Source organism: Drosophila serrata, unplaced genomic scaffold (genome assembly GCF_035046125.1).
Source record: "Drosophila serrata isolate PLE 108 unplaced genomic scaffold, ASM3504612v1 contig_334, whole genome shotgun sequence".
Lineage (NCBI taxonomy): Eukaryota > Metazoa > Arthropoda > Insecta > Diptera > Drosophilidae > Drosophila > Drosophila serrata.
Genome location: NW_028257232.1, coordinates 566,300 through 576,859, shown reverse-complemented (window position 1 = coordinate 576,859; position 10,560 = coordinate 566,300).

Here is a 10,560-nt window from a genome sequence, read left to right as displayed (position 1 = left end):
TGTGAGCTGGAGCACCCGCTACTTTGTACGTATGTGTGTACGTGTGTGTCGGAGTCAACGCAAATTTGTATGTGTGTGAGTGGCAAGAATCCTCTCCAAAAAAGGAAATGCAGAATAACTGTCGTTTGCGGTGTGTTTTGAATTAACAGTTGTTAAAGCAGTAAATATGAAATGTTTGAAGTGCGCGTATAAACAGATTTTTTTTTAAGTGTAAAAAAGTGCAGTGCTGAGGAAATATGCAAAAATGCAGAAGAAAAGATATTTTTTGTTTTCTTTTTTTTTTAGTGTAAAGAGTGCAGTGCTGAGGAAATATACAGGAGCAAATATCTTTTTTTTATTTTTTTTTAAGTGTAAAAAGTGCAGTGCTGGGGAAATCTGCAAAATAGGCAGAAGCAAAGAAAATTTTTTGTTTATTTTTTTAAGTGTAAATTAAAGTGAAATGCTGAGGAAATTTGCCAGAGAGCATCCACACCTCTATTGTGTTGTGTTGTGAAATTTTTTTTTTTTTTTTAAGTGTTCAAAAAATAAAAAAAAAATTAATTAAAAATAAAAAATTAATATATTTATTATGCGAGCTTAAATTTTAAATATCAAAAAGAAAGGAAGGAAAAGTTACGAAATCCCGAGGCTTTACCAGAATTGGAATTAAACGCAGAGTTTAATTAAATTTAAATTGCAACAAAAATAGAAAAAGAAGAAACAAAGAAAATAAGTAAATCGGTGAGCGAACCATTTATTTTATTTATATTATGAATATTTTTTGATTGCCTTATTATCATAATGCTGAAACTTTTCAATTCCTAATAATTACTACTATATTAATATTTATATATATATATATATATATATTTTACATATTTGTGTTTACTTTTATTACATCAACCAAAACATATATACATATATTTTTTTATATATTTTCCTTCATATTTCGCATTTTCCTCTATATTTTGAATATATATTTATTATTGATTTCCAGCACTATTTTCTTGTTACAAGTGCAGAGGCACCTAAATATTTTATTTCGTTTTCGTGTTTTATATTTTATTTATATTTAGTTATATATTCATTTACATTTTATTACATTCACAATTTCGCAATGTTTGTTTTCCAGCGGTATTTTCTTGTTATAGATGCAGAAGCATCTAAATATTTTTTTTTGTTTTTGTGGTTTCTATTTTATTTATATTTATTTACAGTTTAATACTTACAGTTTTGCATTCACAATTTTGCATTTTCCTCTATATTTAACAATAGTTTTCCACTGCTTCTTTTATTTTTATGGGTGGAAAAACATCTAAATATCTTTTTTTGTTTTGTTTGTGTTTTAAGTGTTTAGTGAATTAAAAATTTTGTGTGTTAAAAAAGTGTCGAGTAGGAAAATTTAAGTGAATTGTGTAAGTGGTCTAAATTGAATGTGTGCTGTGTAATTTAATTTTTGTTTTAACAATAGGTAAGTAAAAAAAATAATAAATTTTTTATGTTAAATGCATATTCTAATCCTCATTCTCTTCTCATCCTACGAAAACTGCTTGAATATGCGCAAGGCCTATCCACACCGTTTTCAACTGCTTGATAACTGCTTTAATACTGCTTACAACAGGACTCGCAAAGAAAGCAGTGCAAGCAAGGCGCCATATTTAAACCGCAAACATTTAACATTCCCCCTTTTTAAAAAAACAAAAATTCAAATTAATTAAAAAAAAGTTACCTAATTTCAGCTTTGTAAAAAAAAAACAACCGCTCACCTTTTACAGTTATGAAAATTTTCTAATCAATTTAATTTCTTGTCTTTATTAGCCATTACTTTTAACGATCGAATCCTTTCAAGCTAATATATGGCTCGAGGACTTTAAAGCGGAGGGTATCGAGGATATATATCAAAGGAAGGCACTTTCCTATAATTCCCCGCTATTTCCGAGAAAAACCAAAGAGCAGTCGCAGACAGTATTTGCACGTGACTTTTATTATGAAAATTATCCGCGGGGAGGCCCGGAGGACAATGCAAATTACCATAATTGGGCGTCAATATTTGAACAAGTTTATGACTTCCCAGTATTATGAAATCCATGCCCCTGCCTCTCCCTACATCATTTGCTTTCATCCTTCAAACGGGAGGGACATATACACACAATTGTTTCAATAATTCAGGCAAATTGAATTCGATTCCGACTGCCTGATTGAAAGGACTACGCACTGCGGCGGCTGACGCGTCGCGGGAACTCCGCCACCGGTTCCCAGGATCCCAGGCCAAGGATCCCCGTGTAGGTATGCACTTTAAAAATCTTCTAGTATATTGTAAATAATTAAAAATCTATATTTTGTGACATATTTTTTGGGAAATTTACCATTATAAAACATATCAATTCTATTGGCTTATGAAATTATTATTGTATTGCCTTAATCCTTTGCTGCCATTTTCTTGGCGTGTTCATCCCTGGACTTATGTCAAGCGCTCTTTCGATCTGAATTATTCAGAATCCGCCAGAACTCGCTGGGACACCTGTCGTCCCAACTGCGGACCAGAGCACGACGAGTAATTATATCCACAAATGTCGAGTTGAATCCATATGCATATTCATTCGCTTGCGAACCAAGTCAAGGCAATTTACTAAATCGTCGTCGGGCGAAATTTTCGTTGACATTCTAATGAGTCGTCGTCGTCACCGAATCCGATTCCGATTCGATTCGCTGACGGCTTTTCTGTGACAGTTTCGTAGTTTTCCTTCTCTTTTTTTCCTGTACCGCAATAATTTCAGCAATTTAAGCCATGACTCTTTCTTGTTTTTGTTTTTGAACTCGTTTTGGCTTTGGCTTCCCAAGGGGGGGAGGGGGATGCGTATGCAAAAAGCCAACCATGAAATGATTGCAGCGCATCGAGCGAGCCAAAGCGATATTGAAGATCAGCCACTGCCACGGCAACCACAGGCCACTTTGGGCCAATCCCAATCACATTGGCAAAACTCCACTTAAGTGTAATCAGAGTCCAGAGTCGGCGGGGATCCGATCCGGACGAGGAGTCGTGTGGCACACTTCAAAGCGCAGCAATTGCAGCTCATTACGATCGTCATCGTCGTCAGTGCATTATCATTATATCTTATTCGATCCTAAGCGATCTCTGGACGAAGGAGCAGATAAATTTGTAACACCAATAGAGATCCCAGAAGGAGAGGGGGAGCGAGTAAGCCACATTTAAATTGCTCTTGGCCTGGTTTACGGCCTGTTTTTTGGTCGTTTTGGTCGTTTTTTTTCTTTCATACTGAGGGAAGTCTCTCAATTGGCACTTGGCGCCAAATTTGATTCGAATTTCACTTTCCTTTCAATTTTCTCTGGCCTATAGCTGCACTGAGAGAAAGAAGAAATCGGGAAATGGAGATTTTATTTGGGAAATAAGAAAATTAATCATTTCTTTTTAGAAATTCAGAGCTCTGAGCAACGTATCAACAAATAATTAATATTTACAGACTATTTAAGTTCGCTTTTCCACATTTTTGCCTCAATTTTCACGACTTGTCAGCGATTTCCCTAGCTCCCTAGTAGGCCCCAAAAACTTTTGCCCTTGGCCAGGCCTAATTGAGTCATTTGCTGGTGACCTATTGGCACTCGATTAGCTACACCCACACACATGTTGCTCCATCCACACATCCAGTGAGCCATCTGCAGCTGCTCTGCTCTGCCTGGCCTGAAGATGACTTGGCAAATCAACACCTCGTCGGGATCGGGTTTGGGATCGGAATGGAGATCAGGTGGAGGCGCAACCAAATGATTTCTCACACATCAATTTCTCACGCACTAAGTGAGCCACTTAGCGCACATCAAAAATCAATAATCGATTAAATAATTAGAAAATTGTGCAAAATTACAGTAATTTGGAAATCAATTCGTTGCATGAATCCATGGAGATCGCTCGGGTGTCAAGCCAGAGAGCCGGAGCATAAATAATCACATTATAATAAAATAATGCAATGCCCTCGCCGTCGCCATCGCAGGAGGAGCTAAAAGAAGGCTTCTTCGGCGCAAGCTCCATCTCCAGATTCAATTTAAATGGAAAACACTTTCCTCCCAGCCGGAGATCGCTCCAATTAATATTCGCAGCGTGCCGCGATCACCGCGAGCTGATAAAGTGCGGCTCATATATTTTGTCATAAATTTCAAACGCGCTCGACAGCTGCTCGGACTCATCAATCAGCCGCAGTCCAGCCCGGTCGTCTCCTCGTGGAGCGTGCGGACTTTGGCAAACACTCGATTAAAATCAACTTCAATTTGTAATAAATCAAAAGTCCTATCAAAAACAGATCCGCCAGGCCATCGAGGAGGCCAGCAAAGGGTTTGCCAATGAAGAAATTTGCAGCGCCCTGTATGGGCTATGGATCCCGATCTGCTCACAGACCCAACCCCCACATGATGAATGGTTATTGGTTCGAGGGAATCGAAGGTGCCCCCTGCCCCGTGTTTTGAGGACCTCAACTGGAGGTTAACTAAGTAGATCAACATTTTGTAAAGCTCTCGGCAGTCGTAGGTGGGCCAAGTCCAGATAGTTGCCATAAACAGAGGCCTAAGTAAAGTGAAGATGGAGGGACTTTTTATCTTTTCAAATATTTTTGAGTGGTTTTAGGGCCTTAATTCCTGTATAAAGTATTAAATATTTTGAGCAAGTGAAGTTAGGAGGAAACTCTATTGTTATTATCGGTGATTTTAATCATTTGAAGCTTATTTATAAGCAACTTTCTGGGTTTATTTAGACTATTAGAACATTTGCCCCTGATTATGACATCTTGTAATGAGCTGTGTATTGTGATGGGAGAGAAGCCCGGGGCTTCTGTCATACCTTGGATGGCCTGTGATTAACCCAAGCCGCTCTCTAGGAATTAAACCCAGAATATCGAATCTTAGACGGAATCAGAAAAAGAAACTGAAACCTGTCGTGAGGAACAACTCGTCAAACAGACACTCAATAAAAATGTCAGAAGTTGTTATTGTTACTGTTATTATGTGTTGCGATTATATAGCTATACCCACCATGCTAGCATTCAGATACATTGGCTATATAGTGAGCTGGGCTGAGCTGAGCTGGCGTTGATTTGCGGACTGACTCTGGGTCGTGCTCCGAGCTGCGGGACTTTGCATTCGCATGACTCATGAGCTCAGCTCTGCGGCTTGTGTCGAGATGTCGTGAGTTATTTTTTATTTTGTTTTTCTGCCAAAGGAGCTCCGTCACATGTGCCGTGGTATAGTTGGTTATCTTGGCACGAAACGTAGTCGGTACCCATGCCACATGTACATACGTACGTATATATAGAAGGGGCTCTGTCGATGCCAATTGCAATGTGAAATGTTGCCTTGCAAAATGCCGCGCGTCAATATGCAAAATACATGCCGCTCCGCCGCCGCCGCGAGAATCAACGGCAAATGGCGGCCACAAAGGCAGCCCAAATTGAATCGCAACCTCGGGGCAGAGACTCTGGAGGTGGATGGAGGTGGCTGTGGCTCCACTGGGCACTGGGGGATAGAAGGAAACCCAGCAGAGAGTTCTCTAGCTGCGCAGTTAGCCAACCGAAAGTGAAAAATAAAGTAGGGGAGGAGGTGCTTTTTGCGCCCCGGAAAACGCGGGGGAAATGGAAAACTCTGGCACGATTCCGTGTGATTTCTTTCCGCAAGCGGTGGAGCGCAAACCAAGATGCCAACTTAATCTCTGCAGCTCTTAACCCTCCAAAGGAATTAATATATTTTCTCTAAAAAGAAAAATATTTCAATTACTTATATAAGTTCAACTGTTGAAAGTTTTATTACTCCATAAAATGAAATAATTAAATGTAAACTATTTGTTATAACTTTCTTATATCAATCGTTACCATCACCTGTCTAGCCGATCCATTTGTCCGATACTTTAAGATAGAATTTCTATACCTTTGCAGGGTATTATAATATCAGTCAGAAGCTGAAAACACAGTGAAGGAGTCATTTCCGACCCTATAAATCATATATATTCTTGATCAGCATGAAAATCCAAATCGATTTAGCAATGTTTCTAAGAAAATAAATTTTGAAAAATTTTTTTCACATTTTTGTTGATAAAAATTGTCAATGTCAAAATCTGAAAATTTGACAAAATTTAAACTTCATTTATTTTTGAAACTCAGTATGCAAATTTGTTAACCTATTAAAAATTAGCTAAGAACAGCTTTCCGAATTGAAATTAATGAATTTTTGGCTTAGTTATGGGTTTTTTAAATTTTAATTTTTCGGAAAAATTGTCATATAAATATATATAGATCTCAACTCAAAGAAGGGTATTATAATATCAGTCAGAAGCTGAAAACACAGTGAAGGAGTCATTTCCGACCCTATAAATCATATATATTCTTGATCAGCATGAAAATCCGAATCGATCTAGCAATGTTTCTAAGAAAATAAATTTTGAAAAATTTTTTTCACATTTTTGTTGGTAAAAATTGTCAATGTCAAAATCTGTAAATTTGACAAAATTTAAACTTTCTTTAATTTTAAAACTCAGTATGCAGATTTGTTAACCCCATAAAAACTAGCAAAGAACAGCTTCCCGAATTGAAATTAATGAATTTTTGGCTTAGTTATGGGTTTTTTAAATTTCAAGTTTTCGGAAAAATTGTCATATAAATATATATAGATCTCAACTCAAAGAATGGTATTATAATATCAGTCAGAAGCTGAAAACACAGTGAAGGAGTCATTTCCGACCCTATAAATCATATATATTCTTGATCAGCATGAAAATCCGAATCGATCTAGCAATGTTTCTAAGAAAATAAATTTTGAAAATTTTTTTTCACATTTTTATTGGTAAAAATGGTCAATGTCAAAATCTGTAAATTTGACAAAATTTAAACTTTCTTTAATTTTTAAACTCAGTATGCAGATTTGTTAACGCCATAAAAACTAGCAAAGAACAGCTTCCCGAGTTGAAATTAATGAATTTTTGGCTTAGTTATGGGTTTTTTAAATTTCAAGTTTTCGGAAAAATTGTCATATAAATATATATAGATCTCAACTCAAAGAATGGTATTATAATATCAGTCAGAAGCTGAAAACACAGTGAAGGAGTCATTTCCGACCCTATAAATCATATATATTCTTGATCAGCATGAAAATCCGAATCGATTTAGCAATGTTTCTAAGAAAATAAATTTTGAAAATTTTTTTTCACATTTTTATTGTTAAAAATGGTCAATGTCAAAATCTGTAAATTTGACAAAATTTAAACTTTCTTTAATTTTAAAACTCAGTATGCAGATTTGTTAACCCCATAAAAACTAGCAAAGAACAGCTTCCCGAATTGAAATTAATGAATTTTTGGCTTAGTTATGGGTTTTTTAAATTTCCATTTTTCGGAAAAATTGTCATATAAATATATATAGATATCATCTTAAAAATGGTATTATAATATCAGTCAGAAGCTGAAAACACAGTGAAGGAGTCATTTCCGACCCTATAATTCATATATATTCTTGATCAGCATAAAAATCCGAATCGATCTAGCAATTTTTCAAAGAAAATAAATTTTGAAAATTTTTTTTCACATTTTTGTTGGTAAAAATTGTCAATGTCAAAATATTAAAATTTGACAAAATTTAAACTTTCTTTAATTTTAAAACTCAGTATGCAGATTTGTTAACCGCTACAAAAATAGCAAAGAACAGCTTCCCGAATCGAAATTAATGCATTTTTGAATGATTTATAAGTTTTTTAGACTCTGGATTTTAAGGAAAAATGTTCATATAAAAATATTGATAAATTTCAATTCAAGGAATGTGAATATTTTAAGTTTAGTTGTGATCGATTTCCCATACAATCCTATAATTGCAAGCTGCAAAGGTATATAAACCTTGGCTTTCTGAAGTTAGTTTCTTCTTCTCCTTCTTGTTTAATATAAAAAATCTTGGCATTTAATGAATTGAAAGAAGTATTTTTTTCAAACTTCCTTCTGCTTAACCCTTAATATCAGAGGGTTAAGCTGCCCAGATTTCGCTGTTGGCGGGTTTTCCTTGCATTTTCCGACACCCCGTTGGTCATGATTCGCCGCTTAGCGCCAAATCGCCAAAAATATCGGCAAAAACGAATCGAATCGAGGCTCTGCAATTAGTCGATGCAAAGCGGCGTCGATGCTGGCTTCGATTGCCCCTAGATGGAACTGCAATGCCGTGGAATGGATTGGATTGGATTGGATTGGATTGGCATTGTCGTGATGTGATTTACTTCGTGCCCAAGTCCAAACCCAAGCCGAGGCCCTAGGACTGTGCACGCAGGATGGCGGAGAAGCTGGCATCCCTAAGTCCGGGCCATGCCCAAATTAAAGTGTCTGCAGACCGCAAAACGTCCATCAAAGGTGGCAGGCAGAAGGGCAGGTTAAGGTAAGCCAATAAAATTGTCATGCATTGACAAATAACATGGCCAGCAAAGGCTTAGAAAAATAGAGACGGAGCAGCCAAGAGCCCAGAGAGGTTCTCTGCCAAGAGTCCAAGTATTTGGCCATAACGAAGTCAAGGGGAAAAATGGCGTTTGCCGCAGAAACAAAAAAAAAAATCAACTAAAAAACACAAAAGGCAGAAAGGCTGAAAGACTAAAAACGTTTCTTTTTTCCCCTGTTGCGATGCCTCTGCTGGGTCTCTTCTCCCGAGTCTGGGTCTGGGCCTGAGTCTGGCTGCATTGCGGCTCCCACGCCTTCAAAATACTATATGTTAACAAACACGCTGCCAAGTGGCTGACAGCTTTGGCCGGGAAGGGAGAGAGACAGAGGAAGATACATAGCTAGAGAGAGAGAAAGAGAGAGAGTGGGGGAGTGGGGGAGTGCTCGAGGTTGCAGCCTAAGATGGAGGCTTCTTCGGTCTCCAAGTCTTCCAGTCTTCCAGTCTTCAAGGGCCCCCCTGCAGCATAATAACCCGGCCAAAGAAACCGAAACGTGCGCAGATTTCCAGCAGACGATAAAGCACAACGAGGCAGAGGCAGGCCAGCGAAATAAGATGAAAAATAAGCGGGGACAGGATCGGAGATCGCATCCATGGCTGCTCCTCCATGCGGCGGCCATTTTATCCGTCGTCTTGCCACGTTTTTTTTTTTTTTCTTCTCTGGCCTTCTGCAGCTGCAGCAACGGCAGAGTTAAAGCCAAAAGTTAAAACCAAAAGCTAAAGCCACTCGCATGCAAAGCAACAGCACGGCCAATTTGGTGTTGTTTTCTTACCTTTATTTTAGTTTTCAAGAACACAAAGACAGACAGACAGATGCAGATACAGATACTCGGTTCGTCGGAGAAGTATCTGTCAGATGGCTGTGCCGCATCTGCAGAGTACGGAATGCAACTCGCATCGATCAATGTTTGTCTTGGAGTCGGAGGAAGCCTCCTCCTCCCGCTCCTCGTTTGACATTGAGAGACACCGACACCTTTCGACTTTTCTGCTTGAACTTTGACATCTCGACTGGCAGTTCTCGTTCTCGACTCCAAAGCAGGCAGAGGAAAAGGTAGAGGAAACACTGGTCATGCCCTGCTTGGTTACCTCACCGAATCTCTGCATCAGCATAGAGGGGGATTTTTGTTATAAAAATAATACAAGAACAAAGCATCAGCTATATTAAAAACTATATAGTCTGCATATAAAAGCAAATACACATTACTTACATTCAAAGAGAAAGCTACCTTTGATATACATCGATCCAAATTCGGGGATTTTAGACATTCTTGAAGGTTTATTAATTTTTCCTCTGTATAATCTCGATTTTCTTTACTCTATATTGGCTATAAAGACAATGCAGCTCCTGCAATATCCAAAGCTACATTTAATAATCAATTAAAGCAACTCAAAGATGCTTTGCCTAATGGTAATGTCATCCGAGGAGTGGACAGTGGTTACTTTGATGTTTGATCCAACTGCCAGTGGCAGTCGCATCTATTAGCAGACTTGGTTGCTATTACTTAATGGTCACGTATCCTACGACTGGGCCTGGACATGGGGGTCCGAGGATGGGCCTGGCCTGAGCCTGGACCTCGCCACATGCGAAATGCGTGTAATTAGCTGAAGCATTTCAAATTGCAAACTTGCAGCGCCGGCAACTGAGTTGCAACCAGATTGCCTTTGCTCGCACTCGTATAATTTCCGCTGGCCTAGCTTAGTTTAAGGTGTGTGCGGTGTGTGCGGTGTGTGCGGTGTGTGCGGCGCACTTTAGCTTAAGTTTCAGCGTTTTTGCATCTAATGATCGGTCTGGCGGTGTCTCTAATGCACACTGCGACGGCCTGGAAACAAGTTACTTCGCCGATACATCAATTAAATTTGCATTTTAATTTGACGTTTCGTTTTGTTTGGCTCTGAAGTTGATTTATATGGGAGCGGATCGGGGCAAAAAGCGGTTGATCTTGTGGCGGGGTTACGATCTAGCCATCTAGCGATCAGCCGATCAGCCTGTATATAGCCCAAGATATCTCTGGCTAATATAATCTGGTCTAACTAGTAACTTTATATGTTTTTTTGTGCAGAGCTTAAAGCAGCTGCAATGCCATGAGCTGTCAGCATTTCCGCTCGCAATTCGGGCGCCATT